We start from the raw sequence: 22329 nt of genomic DNA, 5'->3' as shown, positions 1-22329 counted from the left end.
AAAGGGTATCGGTATCTAATATTTTGTACTACCCTAGCTGTCTTTGTTTCTACAGCATTTAATTATAAATGCATCTACATTAATGTACTGAACTCAGCAGCATTTCCACTCTTGTAGGTAGCATTACATCAAATTGAAAACTCAGATTAGATATACTGTATGGTTTTTATCGGTATTTGGCATTTCACCTAACGATATGAATTTTAGATTATTTTAGACTTCGTGATGTTAACCATTGTTTGTTTGATTTTCATTTTTGTCCTATTAAATTAACAAAAAAAAAAATTGGCAACCACTTAACCTCTTCATGCCGGCCGAACGCAAATGTGCAACCTCCTGGCATCTGGGCCTAGACGCCGAGCAGCCGCACATTTGCGTTATATTAAAAAAAGACATATGTGCTGAGAGCGCGTGCCCTGCGCGCTCCCAGCGCACATGTCCGGTACTTACGGAAAGGTCCCGATCTCCTCTTTTGATTGGGACCTTTCCCGATCATGTCACCACCATGATGCGTGTCACAGAGGTCACATGACCCTAAACCCCGCCCCCGGCTTCTGAAACCCTTAAAGGGCCGGGAGGCGCAGGCGCGAAGGGGTTAATCGGAATATCAATGCCCATAATAGAATTCTGTTCACCGATCGTTCATTTGATCACTGATCTACAATGTACAGTAATTTTATCATTGCTCAAAAATACTATAGCAATATATGAATTTAGAATATCAAGATCCACATTCATTCTTTTGTCTGTAGGGACCCTGCCCTGTGCTGTTGTGTCCCTAATTAAAGTGGTTGTAAAGGCTCAAGGTTTTTACCTTCGTGCATTCTATGTATGAAGATATAAAACCTGTGTGCAGCAGTGCCTCCAGCCCCCTCAATACTTACCTGAGCCTCATCGTGATCCAGCGATGTGTACAACAGCCTTGGCTGTCCCGGGTCTCTGCCTCCTCATTGCCTGAGACTGCAAGTGGAAGCCATTGGTTCTTGCTCAAAAAGGGTAAGTGAGCGCTGGAAGTCACTACAGCTGCTGAAACACCAAAAGGCACCAAGTAACCTCCAAAACAACAATATAAATAAAGGGTGCAGCGCTTAAAATGAAGATAATCAAAATATTTGATGTTGAATACAATGTGAACATAAATAATATATGAATGACTTATAATAAAGTGCAAATAAATAATGTGTCAAACAATATTTGTCACTATACGTGACCAAAAAAGGTGCATAAATAAAGTGCAAAGGACTCAATAATAGCCATATAAAAAATAGATGTGTCACTCCATCGTGAGCACACGTGTATATAATGTGATAGAGGAAAACATATAGTCCAAAATTAAACGTGAATAAATCCAAATATATAAGGTGCATGGAAGAGCACAAGGATTTCCGACAACTGGTGATATTATCCAGTAGGTGATGTGTATCCAAACTTATAAAGACTGCGCACTCACCAGATGCGCAATCAGTAAGCGCATTTAAGAGATAACACTCTTGGTGAGAACGTTGGAAGCTCCTCTGGAATGCGGTCTGGTCTGCTGCCTCTCACTGCTCAATCAGCTGTCTGTCATGGCTCCTTCGGTGATGTCACTCGGGCCCGGGAGAGCACGGGGAGGAGTAGAGAAACGTGCGGCGGACACGATGAGAAGAGCAGCGTGGAGTGTGCACGGAAAGCTGGGGGAGCAGTACCAATATAGTCATGTGAGAGATGGTTAGAGCCATGACAGACAGCTGATTGAGCAGTGAGAGACAGCAGACCAGACCACATTCCAGAGGAGCTTCCAACGTTATCACTAAGAGTGTTATCGCTTAAATGCAGTTACTGATTGCGCATCTGGTGAGTGCGCAGTCTTTAAAAGTTTGGATACACCATCACCTACTGGATGATATCACCAGTTGTCGGAAATCCTTGTGATCTTCCATGCACCTTATATATTTGGATTTATTCAAGTTTAATTTTGGACTATATGTTTTCATCTATCACATTATATACACGTGTGCTCACGATGGAGTGACACAGCTATTTTTTTATATGGCTATTATTGAGTTCTTTGCACTTTATTTATGCACCTTTTTTGGTCACATATAGTGACAAATGTTGTTTGACACATAGGGGTTTATTTACTAAAGCTGGAGAGTCCAAAATCAGACTCCCTTCTGCATAGAAACCAATTAGCTTCTAACCTCAGCTTGTTCAATGAAGCTTTGGCAATGAAACCTGGAAGCTGATTGGTTTCTATGCAGCAGGGAGTCTGATTTTGGACTCTCCAGCTTTAGTAAATAAACCCCATTGAGTCACATTATTTATTTGCACTTTATTATAAGTCATTTATATATTACTTATGTTCACATTGTATGCAACATCAAATATTTTGATTATATTCATTTTAAGCGCTGCACCCTTTATTTATATCATTGGCTCTTGCTGCTGTCGATCACAGCCAGTCAGCCAATGAGGGGGCGGGGCCAAGAAATGGCTCTGTGTGTGAATGGGCACACGGAGCAGCGGGTGCCCCCATAGCAAGCTGCTTTCTGTGGGGGCACCCGCCAGAAGGGAGAGGCCAGGAGAGCCTGCAGGGGACCTGAGAAGAGGAAGATCCAGGCTGCTCTGTGCAAAACCACTGCACACAGCAGGTAAGTATAACATGTTTGTTATTTTCCAAAAAAAAAAAAAAAAATTAACCTTTAGAATTGCTTTAAATTTAGTCTGTTTTTCTGAACTCTGCATGTCTTCCCTAGGCTGAGTGTGGTGATCGCTTCTGTCTGTTCTTCTAAATGTGGTTCCAGTATGGGAAGAACAATCATTTAGTTATGAATACATACACACTGTGTGCACAATTATTAGGCAAGTTGTATTTCTGAAGATTCATTTAATTACAAAACAACTACAGTGCTATTGGTCAATCCAAAATGTTAATACCTGAATATTTCAGAAGTAAAAGTGAGGTTTTGGCTTTCTTAGGAAAATGTCTTTGTGCACAATTATTATGCAAGTAAATGAAAAATTTTCCGATCTCACTTGTTGATTTTCATCTGTTAACCACTTGCCCTCCAGAGGATTTACCCCCCTTCCTGACCAGGCCATTTATTGCGTTACAGCACTGCGTTACTTTAACTCACAATTGTGAGGTCATGCAATGCTGCACCCAAACAAAATGTATGTCCTTTTTTTACCCCACAAATTGAGCTTTCTTTCAGTGATATTTGATTGCCTGTACGTTTTTTATTTTTTGTGCTATAAAAAAATTTTTTTTTTTACTTTTTTGCTTAAACATTGAGAAAAAAAATATTTTTGACTTTTTGCTTAACCACTTGAGCTCCTGAGGATTTACCCCCCTTAATGACAGGCCTTTTTTTGCTGTTTGGCGCTGCATTAATTCAAATGATAATTGTGCGGTCATGCAATGCTGTACCCAAACAAAATTTACGTCCTTTTTTTCACACAAATAGAGATTTCTTTTGATGAAATTTTATCATCTGTGCGCTTTTTATTTTTTGCGCTATAAACAAAAAAAACAAATTTTGAAAAAAACCCAATATTTTCTACTTTCAGCTATAAAAAATATATCGTAAACTCAGTTAGTCATAAATTTAAGCCAAAATGTATTCTGCTACAAGTTTTTGGTAAAAAAAAATCCCGTGCATTAGCGGGCAAACTGGCGCTATATGGGAGGGGCGCTAACACTATCGGAAGTCACCGGTGACACTAATACAGTGATCAGTAAAAATCTGTTCATTGTAATCAATGACACTGGTGACAGGGCAGTGAAGGGGTTAACTGGGGTGGGGGGTGATCAAGGGGTTAAATGGGATTACTGGTGTACTGGCGGGCAAACTGGCGCTATCTGGGAGGGGCGCTAACACTATTGGAAGTCGCCAGCGACACTGATACAGTGATCAGTAAAAATCTGTGCACTGATCAATGACACTGGTGACAGGGCAGTGAAGGGGTTAACTCGGGGGGGGGGGCGATCAAGGGGTTAGACGGGATTACTGGTGTATTAGCAGGAAATTTGGCGCTATCTGGGAGGGGCGCTAACACTATCGGAAGTCGTCAGCGACACTGATACAGTGATCAGTAAAAATCGAATCACTGATCAGTGACACTGGTGACAGGGCAGTGAAGGGGTTAACTGAGGGGGATTAAGGGGTTAAACGGGATTACTGGTGTACTGGCGGGCAAACTGGCGCTATCTGGGAGGGGCGCTAACACTATCGGAAGTCGCCAGCGACACTGATACAGTGATCAGTAAAAATCGATTCACTGATCAGTGACACTGGTGACAGGGCAGTGAAGGGGTTAACTGGGGGGGAAGGCGATCAGGGGGTTAAATGTGTCCTAGGTGTGTTCTAACTGTGGGTATGTGCTGTTTTACTCCCTGTTTGGATGTCTTTTTCTCTGTCTGGAACCGAATGTGTCCAGGCAGAGAAGAATGACATCATATCCTGTCCTGTGTAAATGTCAACACAGGACAGGATAGGACAGGGACCGATCATCTGATTTCAGCCAGACATTACTGGCTGAAATCTAATGATTGATCCCTCCGGGATCGAATGGTGTCACCCGCGTGTCGGCGGGAGCGCGCGTGCGCGCCCCCTGCCGGTGAAAACGTCGGGAGCGCAGAACCCCAGTGCCGCCCTGCACACGTGGTTTTGCGCCCCAGTGCCGCCCTGCACACGTATATATACAGTGGCAGGGCGGCAAGAGGTTAAACATGTCCAGTAAAAAAAAAAATCGAAATTTAGGACAAAATGTATTCTGCTACATGTCTTTGCTAAAAAAAAATCCCAGTACTTGTAAATTAATGGGTTTACGTGAAAGTTATAGAGTTTACAAATGGCGGTATATATAATGGCAGCTATCAACGACTTATAGTGGGACTACGGTGGGCATTCTGACACTCGAGGGGAACTGACTTGGTGTCACGGACATCCCCAGTGACACCAATACAGTAATCAGTGCTAATAAAAAGCACTGACACTGTACAAATGGCACTGGGCAGGAAGGGGTTAACATGTGGGGCGATCAAAGGGTTAACTGTGTGCTGTTTTACTCTGTGTTCTGTGTTAGTGCTTCACTGTAAGCACACTGCTTTGCATGGCTGTGCACAGCCATGCAAAGAAGTGTGCAGGAGCTGACAGGGAGGAGAACTGTTTTGTTTACTTATAGTTCTCCCCCCATTGGAGATCCTTGGCAATCACTCGGTGCTGGTGAGTGATCACCGACTGGGACCTGGTGATTGACGGTCATGAATGGCGGCGTGGGTAGGGTGTGCACGCGCCCCCCTTCCCGGAAATGCAGAATCACGTATATATACACATGATTTTGCGCACAGCTGCCGTCCTGTAGCAGTATTTCTGATATGGGGCGGGGCTGAAGCAGTTAAAATGAGAATAATAAACAAAAAACTCGCAATTTATAAAATAAACATTTCTGACATTTAAAAAAAAAACAAAAAACACATCCAGGTAGGTTGCAGTTCTGGAATATGACAGCACTGGAGGATAATGGGTTCCTGGTAGCTTCATGTTTGATTCTTCTCAAATCTTTGGCAGTTAATTTGCATTTTCTTTTCTCAACACGTTATTTTTGCGACCCTGTTGACTATTTGCATCAAAACGTTTGATTCTGTGATCACACCCCAATATTCTAGCAATTTCAAGAGTGCAGCATCTCTCTGAAAGACTTTTTACAGTTTTTGACTTTTCCTCAGGCAAAATGGGCCAAAAAACAGATTTAGCGGACTCTGAAAAGAAGCTGTTTAATAACCATGAACACTTTGATATAGGGCGGTGATCTCTTTAGGCCACACCCTCCCTCATTACACATCACCTGATATGCTTAGATCCAATAAGCATTCAAGTTTATACAGCTTGGAGTTGGGCAATATTCATAAAAATTATGATTTGGCCAAAATACTCACTTACCTAATTATTTTGCACATAGTGTATCTGACCCATCTCATATGTGATTTTTTTTATTCAGAGGTATGGTATAGGAAGATGATAAATATTTGAGTTGTATTTCCAGAGTATTCTCTACCTCTTGGGCTTTTGCCTGGAGAGGATGTTTACTTGGAGTTGTCTCTTTACTTGGGCCTTGCCTTAGCCTGGAGACATTTGTCAGTGGCCCAAGGACCTAAGCTACTTGCTAGAGTGAATATCTGGAAGTATATGTAAAACATCATGCAGCGTTCAGCAATAATATATATAGAAATTCTTCAAAGTGGGCACTAGTGGTAGTGCGTAAATGGTGCAATGGTGATTACATCAAGTAGTGATGTATAAGTTTATTATAGACAAAAGACTGCAGCAATATTGATGGTGAGTTCAAACACAGAGTGATAGAGTTCATCAAAAGTAGTGCTTCTGTGCTCCGTGCCTCATGATGAAAAACTCCGGTACAATGCACTTACCAGAAGCACATATAATATCTGAGGAAGTGTAAGCACACGAAATGCATTAGGGAGGTGCCCCTGACCATTGCACATATACCGCAAGGCCATCCTGATTGACACCCGGTGGCCATATCGGATCCGGATGTAAGTTTGTTTTTTTAATCTGTATATGCTGGAAATTTGTGAATTAAAGACCTACTGCACTATTGGAAGCTTTCTCTGGGCTCATCATTTCCATGGGAGCCCGCTTTTGAAGATTCCTGATGGCCTGGATTGGTGTGTGACCTCTCCCTCCCCCCCTGGTGACTGGCATGGTGGAAGTTGAAAGAGCACACCTAGATTGATGACACCTAGTGGCCTACACGCTGATGACATCTTCATGGTATTACAAGTCCAGAGCACCAGGAGCAGGTCTTAATTGCTCCATGTGCAGTTAATGCGCTATCTGGTTAGTGCAATGTTTGTATACTTTCAAGAGCACAAGAGTCACGGTTATCCCTCTATTGCGGATTTATGAACATTTGCACATAATCACTTTGCTGTACCACTATATATGGACTAAGTTGCTGGAATATGATATTGTGCAATTTCTGATCAATCTGATTCTATATATTTTTTCATTTATCTGATTCTATATTTTTTACATTAGCACTGCATACTTATTTTATATTTCTTGTACCGGGTTTTAGAGGTTGCCTTTTATGCTAGCAGCTTTATATTATTGTTCCCAGCGCTCAATTACCACTTTTATATAATTATATGTATATGGTCTATGCGTTGTCATCCAGGTCTGGTCTGTAGTGACCGGGTCATCAGGCTCCAAATAGGACTCTCAGAGATGAAGTATTCACACTCAGGGTTCCCCCTCCGATCACTGAATCCTCACGGAAACTCAGCACACTGGTTACAGCTTCCCAAATGGATCCACCTAGGGGAACCTACCCAATAGACGCCCTAGCCGCACAAGAGCGTGAGGAAGGCCGGGCGGCCATTATTACTGATCGTATGTGAGTTTATTGTTTGGTTTTATTTTCAGTTTTTGTTACATTGCAATAAACGTATTAACTATTAGTACCATTTCTGCTCTTGGCTTGGTCATTTCGAGCCTACAAGGTGGATCCATTGGAGGATTCAGTGATCGGAGGGGGACCCCTGAGTGTGAATACTTCATCTCTGAGAGTCCTATTTTGAGCCTGATGACCCGGTCACTACAGACCAGACCTGGATGACAATGCATAGATCATATACATATAATGTTTATATTATATGTGCTTCTGGTAAGTGCATTATTGTACCGGAGTTTTTCATCATGAGGCACGGAGCACAGAAGCACTACTTTTGATGAACTCTATCACTCTGTGTTTGAACTCACCGTCAATATTGCTGCAGTCTTTTGTCTATAATAAACTTACACGTCACTACTTGACGTAATCACCATTGCACCATTTATGCACTACCACTAGTGCCCACTTTTAACAATTTCTATATATTATTGCTGAGCATTGCATAATGTTTTACATATACTTTTTATGAGGTGTTGAGGTTTGCCTTTTTTTATGCTAGCTGCTCTTTGTGTATTTATTTTTTTAGTGCCGCACTCACATAATTTCTTGTTATACTGTGAATATCTGGAAGTAGTTGGACTGGAAAAGATCTTCTTGCTTAAGAGTGCCACAGAAAAGCTGGGTAGATGCTACTGCCTTGACACTGCATGAAGGAAGCATCCCCCCCATTAAAGCAATGAAGAGCCAGATTTATTAGATAGATCCACTGCAAATTAAGAAAGACAATGATTGCTCTTACAGGGTCACAGATCAATCTGGCTGCTTTCATAGCTCCAGCAGTTAACAAGAGGCTTCTCTTACTACTACCACTAGCTCCAGCTACTACCACTAGAACACCTGCCCTATTTGTGCTCTATTTTTGGGTACCCTGCACTCTTAAACCCACTCTTCTTTAACCACTTGCCTACCGGGCACTTATACCCCCTTCTTTACCAGGCCAATTTTCAGCTTTCAGCACTGTCACACTTTGATTGACAGCTGCGCGGTCATGCAAGATTGTACCCATATGAAATTTGTATCATTTTTTTTTCTCCTCACAAATAGAGCTTTCTTTTGGTGGTATTTAATCGCCGCTGGGCACTTTACTTTTTGCGCTATAAGCAAAAAAAGTGAAAAATTTTATAATAGAATCAAAGAAAAAAAATGTTTTCACGTTTTTTGCAAACAGGTAATTTTTCTCATTCACTGATGTGCGTTGATGAGGCGGCACTGATGGGCACTGATAGGCAGCACTAATGAAGTGTCCCGGATAGGGGGCACTGATGATGGGTACTGATACACAGCACTGATAGGTGGCACTGACTGGCATCACTGCTGGGCATTGACTGGCGCAACTGATGGGCACTGACTGGCACAACCACTGGGCACTGACTGGCAGCACTGCATTGATGGGCACTGGTGGGTGGCACTGCTGGGCACTGGTGGGTGGCACTGCTGGGCGGCACTGCTGGGCACCACTCATCAGGGCACTGATCATCAGTGCCCTGATGATCAATGCCGATTTCTGCTCTGACAACTGCCGGTCCTCAGCAGTACTTTCCTCACGCTCTGACAGCGTGAGGAAAGTGCAGCCGAGAACCGGCAATTGCATTTCCCGATCGGCGTGTCATTGGACACGGCTGATCACGTGGTAAAAGGCCTTTTACCACATCATGTGATCAGCTGTGACCGTAGGACACAGCGATCACGGAGATTGCTGGGGGCGCACAGGAGAGCGTGTTCTCGGAGGATGTCATATGACGCCGTCCCAGAACTAGCCGGCCGCAGTGTAGCCATCATTTGGCTATCTGCAGTTGGCAAGAAGTTAATGGAGTTCGGCAATTAAAGGTAAAAATACTAAAGTGAGTGGTGCCCAACTTATTTTTTGCCACACAGAATCAGACCCAGAGACCAGAACGTTAGCCTGCCACCCTTCTTAGGGGGTATTTTTGCATCACCCCAAGCGGGGGAGTGCTACATGTCCTATTCAAACAGTAACTTTTGCCAGGGACAAAAATTAAGTTCTATAGTGTAAATGCACACCAACTGAGATATGAATCAGCAATTTTGAGTTCTATCTGCTTATTTCACATTTCGTCTCTTTATAGTTGCCATCATGAAGGGGATTGTTCGAATCCTCAAAATGCATTGACTGTTTTCTCTTCTATAATCCTGTTTGTAAATGAAAAGATCATCATTTTGTATGCTACATCAGTGGTTTGGTATTATCATTACATTCTTACTTATAATCTCCTTCTAACTGGTTATACTGAGGTTGTACTGAGAACAGTCCTGAGTTAGCTAGATTTTTTTTATTACAATTTGGAAAATCAGTTGTTTTCAATGGACTTCCCTTACTTGTAATACAAAAAAATACCCTCAGTTCCACGTTTTTCAGCATCCAGAGACATAATAGCTCCTGCTCCCCTTTCCAGCTTTTTGTCCCCCTCATATCTAACATCTTTCAGCAAAAACATTTTATTTGCAATATCAGTTAGGTTTAATGGTTATTCATCCAGAAGATTGTAGTGGGTTTTATTTGCTGGTCCTGTTTCTTCACAAGATAAAAAATTATTTTGTAGTACCAGTTGAACATATGCTTGTTTTTTTTTTTTATTATACTACATACTCCGTAATCTCATAATACAACATGTCTACCAGTGTTACATGATTCATTCAATGTTCAATGGTGAAATTAATTAGGTGACTTGGAATGTTTTATTAACAGAGCTTGGTATTTATGAAAGCTGCTGTAATGGAAAGAACACAAAGAGGCAGATAATTAATATGGCTTTTTACAAAACACAGTGTTCCACAGACAATATGCAGATTCTAAATGAGTATAGAAATAAACTGAAACAAACAAACATATTTATAAGTGAATATACCAGTACTTTACACTGAGATACATAGATACAAATCACTGTTGTGCTCTTTATTGCATTTATACATTTTCCTGACAAAAAACGTTATTTGAGTGATAAGCAGATTGTTCAAAAGGAAAGCAAATGCACAAAAACATATGCATTGTTAACATGATTGTAAAATTTAAAAAAAACAAAACAAAAACACATTTTAGACATCAAACAGGTTTATACTTACTTTGTGCAGGGAATTTGCACAGAGCGGACCCAAACCTCCCCTTCTCGGTCTCCTGCCAACACTCTGAGCTGCTCCTCTTCTTGTGTACCACCATAGGAAGCAGCTTCCTATTATAGCACACCTGCAAGCTTGATCCTGAGCCGCGCTGCCTGTGTCCACTGACACAGCTAGTGAGCCTCAGCCCCGCCCCTAGCTCCTTTGTCACAGGATTTAAATGACAGCAGCGGGAACCAACAGCTCCCACTGCCCTCAGCCAAAGCTGTGAGAGCAGGGAGAAGAGGTGAGAGCCGTTGCAGGTGGGCACAGCACTGGATCGAGTGAGGGTTCAGGTACATATAAGGGTGGAACCCTCACTTGATCCAGGGAATGCATTAAGGTAAACCATGTTTAGGCTTTACAACCTCTTTAATTTTTGTAAATTTTTTGCACTTCTACAAAAAGGAAAAATCTGTATTTTCAAGGTTTTTCTTAGCATGAAGGCTTAGTTCTCACTTATGCAGGCCATTAACATTATGTCACAAATTACCATGTGCTGCGTAACGACGGTCCATTCTATACACTCTCCGCACACTTTATTATTAGGTATACCTTGCTAGTGCCAAGAAAATATCCCCCACACCATTGCACCACCAGTTTGTACCATTGATACAAGGCAGGATGGATCCATGCTTTCATGTTGTTTACGCCAAATTCTGACCCTACCATCTGAATGGCGCAGCAACCAGTCTGCCCATTCTTCTCTGACCTCTAAAATCAACAAGGCATTTTCATCCACACAGCTGCCGCTCATTGGATATTTTCTCTTTTTTGGACCATTCTCTGTAAACCCTATAGACGATTGTTTGTGAAAAACCCAGTATATCAGCAGTTTTTATAAATGCTTAGACCAGCCTGCCTGGCACCAACAACCCTGCCACGTTCAAAATGACTTAAATCCCTTTTCTTCCCCATTCTGATGCTCTGTCAAAGTCCAGCAAGTGATCTAAACCACGTCTAGATGCCTAAATGCACCTAGTTGCTGCCATGTGATTGGCTGATTAGCAATTGGTGTTACCAATCAACTAAACAGGGGTACCTTATAAAGTGGCTGCTGTGTGTATGCATGTGGGGGGCTATTAAAAAATGGCAGCTCATTGCAATTTACATATACATTGGGGGGAATTTACTGAAACTGGTGAACACAGAATCTATTGCAGCTGTCCATAGTAACCAATCAGCTTCTAACTTCAGCTTGCTCAATGAAGCTTTGACAATAAAGCCTGGAAGCTGATTGAATACCCTGCACAGCTGCACTAGATTCTGTGTGCACCGGCTTTAGTAAATATCGCCCAGTGTGTTTTCCCAAAATAATAATGTGTGTTAATGTGCACACAACAGTGTGAATAGGGTCATAAAATCACACAAGACGACAAGAATTTTTACACTTACATCTATGTGATTGCAGTAATGCATGATTTTGAAAAGGGCCCATAGTGTTCACCATTCTATAAATGTCACATAATCTGTTGCACTATTGAACAATTTAGTTCTAGAATGTTATAATAGTGCATACAGGAGGGAAAGTACTGATTTTGCCCAAATGTTCCCAAGTTCTAAAGCTGCAGAAAAGATTGACTAGCCAAAGAGATATTCTGACTAGCATCATATTAGGACTAGAGATGATAGTGTATGAATTGGACAGAACATGTCACGTAGGTCAAATAACTGGAGCCAGTTTTGTAGCTGTGCTTTGAGCATTTATTGATTTTACTTTACATGAACTGCAACTTTTGCTTTTAATTAGAAGAGGCAAACTGTAGGTTTGACAGGAGTCAGGAGGGAGAGGTTATTCATTATGCATGAAAAAGGTCAGAACTAACACCGAAAGCCTGTAAAGGCTTATAGACCTCTTAGCTCCTCAATGAACTACGAAGAACACTTACTTTGGAAATGTGTTGAAACAGCAGATGGAAGCTGCATTTATTCCAAATTCAGACGTCCAGTGTACATCCTCTAGAAATATCTCTTATATGCACAACTTTCAACAACTAAACTCTAATTTCCCCTATGCCCGAGCAAAAATAGCAAGCATGTTCCATCTTTCTGTCTCTAACTCTGAAGATAGTGGGAATAATATACGTATGTAAAATAAGCCCAAGAGTTATCCCCCTTCCACCACAACCCACTTTACCTAAAACACAGTCATTGAATACAACAGATATAAATTGCATGGTTAAGGGGGGCATAAAACCCTTCTCATGTCACAGTGCATTGAGTTGCTTTCTGTAAAAAGCTGGTTTCTTTTTAACCATATGCTTTATGTACATTTACACAGAAAAACAAGAAAATTGTTTCCAGGTTACAGAATATTGCAAAGAAAAGGCAGCAATAAAAATACCATTATGATACTAACTGATCTGCCTACCTTACATTATCTAGAGGACATTCTAAAGTGGTAAATGTCAATGGATTGTACAAATATATAAAGTGGGCAATGGTCTTCAGATTTAATCATAATGGAATCAACCTTTGATCCTCATCTTGGAAATGGTTTAGAAGTGACTCAGAGGTAAGATGACCTGTACTGATGGACAAAACATTCTTCACATGGTTCAGTTATTCTTTACAGTAACAACTTGAACTATAATGTGTGAAATAGATAAGGTGGCATATAAGGGATCAAGTGTTTTTTGCACTATTAGAGAACAGATAATATATTGCTTTTTGTAAATGTTATATGTGTGTACAGCTCATCGTAAACAGCAAATGGGAAGCAATATCCAATTATTACATATGCCCAAAGTGCTGCCAATGCACCAAGGTGTATTATTGCTGCTTTTATCTTGATGTAGGAGGTGTGACAATTTAATTCCCAAAATGTCGGCAGCATAGCACTATAATGATGAGTAACACAGCATCTCTGACTTGCACTCACCAGGGTCGCAGACCAGTTGACTTTATGGAGTAGTAGAAGAAATAACGTGTGTGCATGGCACTTTTCACAGATAATGAGTGAAAGGAATCTGGAGCTGTGGATTAACATCAAATTTAGCGTAAACTTTGGCAAAAGTTCAACTTTAGCTCTGTTACAACAGGCTTATGGGGAACATTCCACAAAGAAATCAAGTGTTTTTGAACTGCATAGGCAGTTTAAGGAGGGGCAAGAAGATGTCCGCGATGACACAAGAAGTGGGCAGCCAAAAATGCAAAGGATGGTTGCAAATGTGGACAGGGTGCAAACCCTAAAATGCTCAGATCGAAGATTGAGTGTGCGAATGATGGCAGAATTGAACATGAACAGGGAGCCAGTGCGGAAGATTCTAACGGAAGTTTTAGGAATTAAAATGACTTCTGCAAGATGGTGCCTCAAATATGAACAGATGATCAGAAAGAGCGTCATCTTCAAATTTCATCCGATGTTTTGAAGAATGCAGAGGTGTTTGAGGTTTTTATTTACAGTCCATTCCTGGAATTAAATTGTCACACCTTGTATTTCTAACATCTGCACAAACTTCCGCTAATCACAATACACTGTGCTTTCTGAGTGGTTTATCTTCTAACTGTCCTCATTCCAGTCCTTCAGCAAAGGTGCTAACTGCATATTCTAATGTAGTCAAAGGGAGCACCTGCATATCCTAATATAAACCTGAAATATGACAGTGTCCTAGTAAAAATATAAAAATCACAATAAAAATTTAAGATTTGGTTTACAATAACACTCAAAAAGGATACTGGTTAAACAGGCATCATCCTATATATGAAATTTAAAAGATACTCAGGAAGTGAGAGGGAGAACTAGCTCTGCCATCTCTATTACCTCCTTGGCCATTGCAGAGTATTAGTGGGTCTTTTGACTATTAGCCACCTAGAGTAGCTGAAAGCCACAGATTTGCATTGCAGACATGCTCTGTTGACATGACAGCTGACAGCGCCATCAGTACTGCCTGTGAAAATCAGGTGCCAGGTGACATCACTAACAGGGCTCGCGCACGTAGGCACTTTGGTTCATATAGCATAGAACCAGGCATTTTGTGGGTGCAAGGGAGGCACAGATGCAGCATATAGCCTGATGCCAGCCGCCTGTCCAAATCAATGACAGACTAACTTATGTGGCATCTGGATGTGGTTCTGAGCGGTATTCGCATTTAGGGTCATATGCATTCAGGGACATATGCCCCAAATGCAGGAATTCTGTATTCAGGGAATAGTCCCTGAATGCATAAGTCTCTAAATGCGAGTACCACAACATCCAGCATGCATTGAACAGCATCCAGCCAATGACAGTTGACTGTACACTGTACCTGTGCCTCCCTTGCATCAAAAATTGTCCACTTTTTACTTTATAAACACCAAACCACCTGTGTACATGAGCACTGGAAGCAAACCGGTCACAGCCCTGAGCCATAACTTGTGTTTAACCATCGTCCTCTCACCCCTCACAGTTATGAAAGTCAAAGGAAAGTGAGCTCAGTGGCCTTGCCTCCATTACACTGAGACACACCACTGCACTCAATACCAATGCACCAACATGCACCTCTGAGCTGACCATCACAAATGTTAATGCCGCACCTCAAACTGCTGCACTGTGTAAGCTGTACAATATGTATATCTATGTTAAATTGTGTCACCTGTGTTGCTCTTGCAAATTTTACTCACTTCCTAATAAAACCATTGGAAAGAAAGTGAGGGAAATTTATGTAAAAGCCCTGGATAGCAGTAAAATCCCCTCAGTGGTACCGTATTTTCCTGAAAATAAGACACTGTCTTATATTTTTTTGCCTCCAAAAAACACACTAGGTCTTATTTTTTAAATGTCCAGGTGTGTACAGGGGGTGCAGAGGTGAGCTGCAGGCAGTTGTGGATGAGGGTTACTATGGAGAGGGCCGATTGATGACAGTTCTGAGCTGCAGTCAGATGTTGCAGGTGAGTTGACAGGTGAGTTTCAGACAGGGTGCAGATATGAGCCACAGACAGGGTGCAGGGGTGAGTTGCAGATGGGGAATGCAGAGGTGAGCTGTGGCCAGGGGGTGCAGAGGTGAGCTGTGGACAGGGGGTGCAGAGGTGAGCTGTGCCTGGGGGGGTGCAAAGGTGGGTTGCAACTCAGCTCACCTCTGCACCCCCCCCCCCCCCTAGCCGCAGCTCACCTATGCACCCTGTCTGCAACTCACCTGACTTACTCACCGCTCCGCCTCTTCCCTACTGGCCAGTGATCACCGCTGGGGCATCAGCTTCCATGCATTAGGCTGCAGGAGGAGATGCCCCGCCCCTAAACACACTGCATACTGCACCCGCAGATATCTGTTCCTTCCCTGTCCCACAGTGAGTACAGAGGTAGGGAGGTTCTGTGGGAGCGGATGGTGCTGTCACTTCAGCCGCGCTTCTGTGTTTATAAGAGACAGTAGATATGGGTGTGCGCAAGGCCAGTGCCAAAGGTGGTGGAATGGCGTTCCGGCTGAAAAAAAAGCCCTGATCACAACTAGGTCTTATTTTCGGGGTAGGTCTTATACTTTAGCAATTCCCAATAATAGCACTAGGTCTTATTTTCGGGGTAGGTCTTATTTTAGGGGAAACAGGGTACTAACCCTCTCTCATTGTATCCAATACTGAAAAACAAATTTGTCTGGATATACACTTTACATGCTAAAGGAATTTATAATTGCTGAAACCATGCATCATCCATAGAATTCACGATTGACAAAGTCCCTAGTTTGTCAGGTCCATTGTGTAGGCAGAAGGATGTATTGTTTTGTTAGATCTCAGAACAAGTTATATACTGTATGTGTGATGCACAATTACTTTTTTTCAGAACAGAAATAAAATATAGCAGATTCCTGTAGGCAATGCTACAAAGCATGGATGGGACGAATCTCCTGCTGTGCTTTTGGTCTTTGGACAGCCTTCCCCGCCAACTGTCAAAATACCCAAAACAGTGTCTCCATTTGACTGGATGCAGACGCTGTTTGGCTGACAATTTTCTACCAGGCTTATTAATTATTTCAATTGAGGGATGTTAGGTTGGAGGGCCCACAGAGCGAATTTCGTTGTTTCATCAGCAACTTGCCGAAATTGGTCCATGTATGGTCAGCTTAAGGCAGGCAGTAGACCTTTCATCTTTTGTGATGACCTGGTTATACCTCTGCAGGAGATGTTGGGGATAGAAAGGTTCTCTTATTACAAACTGGGACTGATTAATGACTATAATGATAGGTAGTCATTCTCACTGAGCGGTAAGTCTGAGGAAGTTACTAGAGTTGCCTCTCTCATCTTTACAAAAGAAGCAAGTAGGGATCTGTAGTGAAGCTTGATAAAATGTTTGTCATGCATGTAACTGACCTGGAAAAGATATTTTTTCCTTTCAACACAAGTGGAGTTTCTCTTCCTACAGCCAATCAATCAGCACTTCTGGCTCTCCCTGGAACCACATTTCCAATGACATTTGTGCTCAAGTTAGACACAGCTGCTAATGTCCTTAGGTGTTCTGCAGGCTATAAGGAAGATGCTTTAGGTCCACAATATTAACAAGGTATTTAATGTAATAAATCCCAGAGAATGCCAAGCATGCTGCGATAAAACTAAAAACACAAAAATCAGATGTACCTATCCACACCACTATATCAGGGATAATAGTAGATCCACCTGAATACCACATACTAACCATCACTCTTACAATGCTTCATAGGGTTAGATGGCAGAACCATTTTCTTTTACCAGCTACAGAACATGTCGAGGTGTCAGCTGTTTATACTGAAGAGGACCTTGCCACTTCTAATGTAAACACCAGCACTGACTGTTGGTTAGAACATCCCCTGCCTGCTTGGGAATACTTCTGAGTCCATTTAACATCCTGTCATTTCAAAAACATGTTGCCTGTCTTTTGACTTTGAAATCCTAAGAACTGGCTAAGAAGTGGCTCTTGTGAACCATTACCAAATACTGGGACCTACAAAACCAGCATAATGGATGTTCCATTACGTGCTCAATTCTATATAAAAACTGAAATATCAGTTTTTGGATGGCTTGTCCCTTACGTTTAATATACACACATCAAATAATTTGGAATCAAACAAATCTTGCCTGCATCCTCGTAACTAAATGTTGCCGCGTGACCAGGCTGCCTGCTCCATGGAAATGCACAACATTGTGCCATCTGACCACCTTCAGATAGCTTCCCATAGAGTAAGCTACACAAGTAGCATGTGCCCTCGTTATGTGTGATTGATTGCTACTGCATGCTCCTTTTGTTGCTTCTGCTTAGTGATTTTTTTCTACTTTGCAAGTGATGTTAGTAGCACAATTGAGCAAATAGAAATCTCCTCTGTAGATTCCCCCTAATAAGGTGACTGTCAGCAAATAATTTTTAACCTCTTACAACCGAGGAATTGAACTGTCTATATAGCTTAGACAATACAATCTAACATCTAAAAAATGGATTGAGACACAAACCTTTGTTAATCCTTTATTTTGTCAGGAACAGAAGTTTCATAAAGGCACAAGGGACCATTCTGAACCGTGCAGGTCAATGTACATGCCCTGCTCTGGTACTACAACATAAAAATGCTACCGTTCATTATCTTTGAGTGTAACAAAGGACTATTGCTCATAGCCACTGGTGGTTTCTGTTTATACAAAAATAGAGCTAAAACATAAAAAGTCTGCAAACCTTTCTTTCTTATTTACAGTATCAGTTCTATGAAAAACATGGACTCATAATACAAGGTTTGCTAAAACCTGATAGTGGAACATACATTAACCAATGAAAATTACAGATACTGTTGCAATTATACTAGATGAGTAATGCCAGCTATAAAATTGTGCCCTCTTTCACAGTACAAAAATACTATTCCTGCTATATTTACTAGTATGGAGAAAAACTACTGTGACACCAAACATCAGATCATTCATAGCCACAAGCATTTTAGAGATTTACTGTAGCGCCAAAGGATTTGTCACACTCAACATATTCTATGCCAGAGTTTATTAACCAGCTGTACAAGGACCCAGGAGGGAATTCTGACAGGTTCAGGGAGCACTTCTACTTGCAAAAGTTTATACGAGTTCTACTAAATCACAAATCACAGATAAAAATAGGCCAGCACGAAAAACCTTGAAAAAGTTTTTTTTAAGGAGTACTGGTAATAAATTGTCCACATGCCAGGGGTTCTTGGGATAATGAATCATGCCAAGATGTACTTTATAAAAGCCATTGTTTACCAAGTGCCATATACTCAAATTTGAAACACTTTTTCTTTGCCAGTATATGTAGTTCATGTTTTCATCTCACAATATGCCTGTTTCATGGCCCAAGTCATATCCACTTTTCAACAACCCTGCCTCTTTACCCTTACCAAAAAGTAGAAGGTATGGTCAAGAGTAATGCAGAATTCATACAGATATGTATCACAGCTGTTAAGTGTTGCTTTAACACACAAGTAGCATGTGGAATCATACCGAACCAGACTGAAGTTTTATAATGGTTTAAACTTTAGATTACAGATATTTTATTACACAGATTGTAGCGGATTCTCTTTCACTTTGCTGGAAATATAATATATTTCCAGCATATCTTTAGTATTAGAATTGTCTTTCAGAACTGTCCGTTGTCAATTGTTTCAGGTTTAGAACAGGTTATACCAGACATAAGATTTATCAGCATTTTCCTGTAAATCACTTTAGCACATGTTATGTTGACCGATATATCAAGCATGTTCCATAAATGTATTGGTAAAAAATGGGATACCAATGTTTACCACTGAAAATTGTTGAATAAAAATAATTAGGATCGGAAAAAAATTCTCATTTTTCAGAGAAAATATGCACCTAACTAAATACAGCAAGAACATTTTCTTGAACTTTGCAGATTTAGAAAAGGAAACAACAATAAAAATTATGAAGAATAGGGAGCTGCAATGATCTTTTGGCTTAATATTTATATGAGCTACTGAAATTATTATTATTATACAGTATTTATATAGCGCCAAAGGGTATGCTCAGCGCTGTACAGTAGCAAGGGGGACAGAACATGAGACAAGACTGTAACAAAACAATACAATACACAAGGGGTTCGAGGGCCCTGCTCTTTCGAGCTTACAATCTAGGAGGGAGGGGAAGGTGGTACAGGAGGAGATGGCTGTGGGGGATGGAGTGGTGGCAGGAGTGGAGGAGGTTAGTTGTTAGGTGAGGTCGGGTGTTAGGTGAGGTTGGGGTAGGCTTCCCTGAAGAGGAGGGTTTTCAGGGTGCGCCTGAAAGTGAGGAGGGTAGGTGACAGTCTGATGGATTGGGGTAGGCAGTTCCAGAGGATGGGGGAAGTCCTGGAGAAGTTCTGCAATCGGGCGTGGGAGGAGGAGACCAGGGAGCTAGAGAGTAGGAGGTCCTGTGAGGAGCGGAGGGCACGGGTAGGGTAGTATTTGGGTATCAGGTCAGTTATGTCGTTTGGGGCGGCATTGTGAATGGCTTTGTAGGTCAGAGTTAGCAGTTTGAATTTGATGCGTTGGGCAATCGGGAGCCAATGAAGGGATTGGCAGAGGGGGGAGGCAGATGTGGAGCAGTTGGTGAGGTGGATGAGTCTAGCCGCTGAGTTTAGGATCAACTGGAGGGGGGATAGCGTTCATTTGGGTAGGCCAGTGAGAAGGGAATTGCAATAGTCCAGGCGTGAGATGATGAGGGAGTGTACGAGTTGTTTGGTGGTGTCTGGGGTGAGGAATGTCTTGGAGATGTTGTGGAGGTGGAGCCTGCAAGATCTAGATAGCAGTTGGATGTGGGGTAGAAAGGAGAGGTGGGAGTCCAGGGTGACACCCAGGACTTTGGCGTGTGGGGTGGGAGAGATGGTGGCGTTGTTAGTAGTGATGGAGAAGAAAATGATACAAAAGAAAAATTCCACAATTCTTCAGGCTGAGAATAAAGGAAAAAGCAGTCATAAAGAAGACCTAAGAGACAAGTTTTAATACCTTTAAATATTAACATTTCTCAATATATAACGTGATTCATCTCCAGTTGAGAAACATTAATGTAATGGAGAGTTAGGACAGCTTAAAAAGGACAATATGCAGTTTAAAAATCATATTGCCTGTATGCCTTAGAAAGGTGAAAATAATTCCAAGCTTATGGTATTTTGTTTGGCTTATAAACTGTTATCGAGGTATTTTTAATCCTAAAGATTTTTGGCCTCCTCTACAGATACATGGCAATGGTGGCATTTATTGAAAATACTGAAGTGAACTTGTCGTGAAAGATAAATCACTGTTACCGTTTTCAGTTTGTTCCGTAGGCTGCAAGTTCCTAAGCTGTCCTTTCCCTTTTCTGGCTTTACTGCTTATTTAGCCAATTCCCAAATGTATGTATGCAGACAGTAAGGTCATAACTACTGACCTGTAGACTTCTTGCAGTACTGCCTTAACTGTAAAGTCAGGGAAAATAATGATATAGTCTTATTTTTTTTGTTTATATTTTCTTGAGGTATTTTTTCTATTCAATCATGTCAATATACACAAACCACAAATTTAACGCTGGCAAAAGTTTTAATCTTTCGCTGCTCTATCCACATCTAGAAACACAGTTTTGACTTTAGGTCTATTTCAAAGTCTTTAATTTTCTTTCAGAGGAGTAAAGCTAACCCTGTCTGTCCCTTTGGCTTAAAAAACAAGATGTTCTTTCATCTTCGGATGTGGATAATTGCGTGATACAACAGCAGCATACAGGCAATGGCTACCTATTGCTTTTGGTAGGCAAGCTGCTCCTTGAAACACAGAAACCCAACAACACTTCTTGTGCTGGACCAGCACAGACTGAAAAATGTATTAAAAGTATAACTAAAAGGCAAACCTTTTTTTTGGATGGAGTGCAAGGGGATTAGAACACCTGTCAGTTTTTATCACTGTCAGTGACCCCATTAAGGAGATTCATATGCTCCATTTGTCAGGTTTACCATTATTGCTGAAAGTGAAAGTAAATAAAAATCCCAAAATTTTGAGTTGTCCCCAGAAAAGTAATAGAGGGGAAATGTTCCAATGGGAACACTAGTTCTGGCCCTGGGGGTCCCCAAGGAAATCCCTTATTTTGCAGGGATTTCCTCTCACTTCCCGTTTGGTTATGGGACAGGAAGTGAAGGGCAATCTCTGCATTGAGACACATATGGAGAAAAAAAATGTCTGACAGGAGTTAACCCTTCCTTGCTCTATCAAAAATTAAAAACAAAATGCCTATAGTTCTACTTTAATTCAGCAATGATTGTTTTTATGTTATATTTTATTATATTATTCTAATTATATTTATATCTGTGTATTGTATCAAAGTCTAAATTTACCATGAAGATTTTCTTTTTCAATAATTTTTTTATTGAACAAGTCATATAAAAGGAAAGTCTGCAATGGTATTGCATTAATCTGGTTTTCATAGAAATAGTTAGTCACAAACTTTAGTGAAGTACAAGAAAACAAGGCAAGCTGGTACAAAAAATATACACAAAAGTTTACCTAACACGTGGCAACATAGGCAAGCACCCCCAAAAGGAGCACCTCCTCTATAAGTGGGGAAAAACATATTACATATTCCCACAGGGCATACAAACACGTAGAATGAATATCTTGCCAAGAGCTGAAAGCATATAGGAACTAATGTTTCACCCAGTGGGTTCCTTGATAGTCATAAGACCCAAGGTAATGGGCCCACTAGACAGAAATGTCCATTGTAGGCTAATATTTAGATGTTTCAGAATGGAGTTTTCCTACGACTAGCATGTGCATTTCGGTATTTCACTAAAAGTGTTAGCTGTGTTACATAATGACAGGATTAGAGTGTGGAAAGCCAAAGACTCTA

The 22329-nt window shown here is 41.2% G+C and overlaps 1 protein-coding gene across 1 annotated transcript in view; it reads right to left on the bottom strand.

Annotated features, from left to right (window-relative positions):
- The window catches only part of PPA1 (inorganic pyrophosphatase 1), a 135405-nt gene that overhangs the window by 27833 nt on the left and 85243 nt on the right, over positions 1–22329 (bottom strand). The gene's annotated exons all lie outside the window — the stretch shown is intronic.

This window comes from Staurois parvus, unplaced genomic scaffold (genome assembly GCF_062004578.1).
Source record: "Staurois parvus isolate SC_StPar_1 unplaced genomic scaffold, SC_StPar_1.0 ptg000393l, whole genome shotgun sequence".
NCBI lineage: Eukaryota > Metazoa > Chordata > Amphibia > Anura > Ranidae > Staurois > Staurois parvus.
The sequence above is the reverse complement of the archived record's forward strand: the minus strand, read 5'-3'. Positions and strand labels throughout refer to the sequence as shown.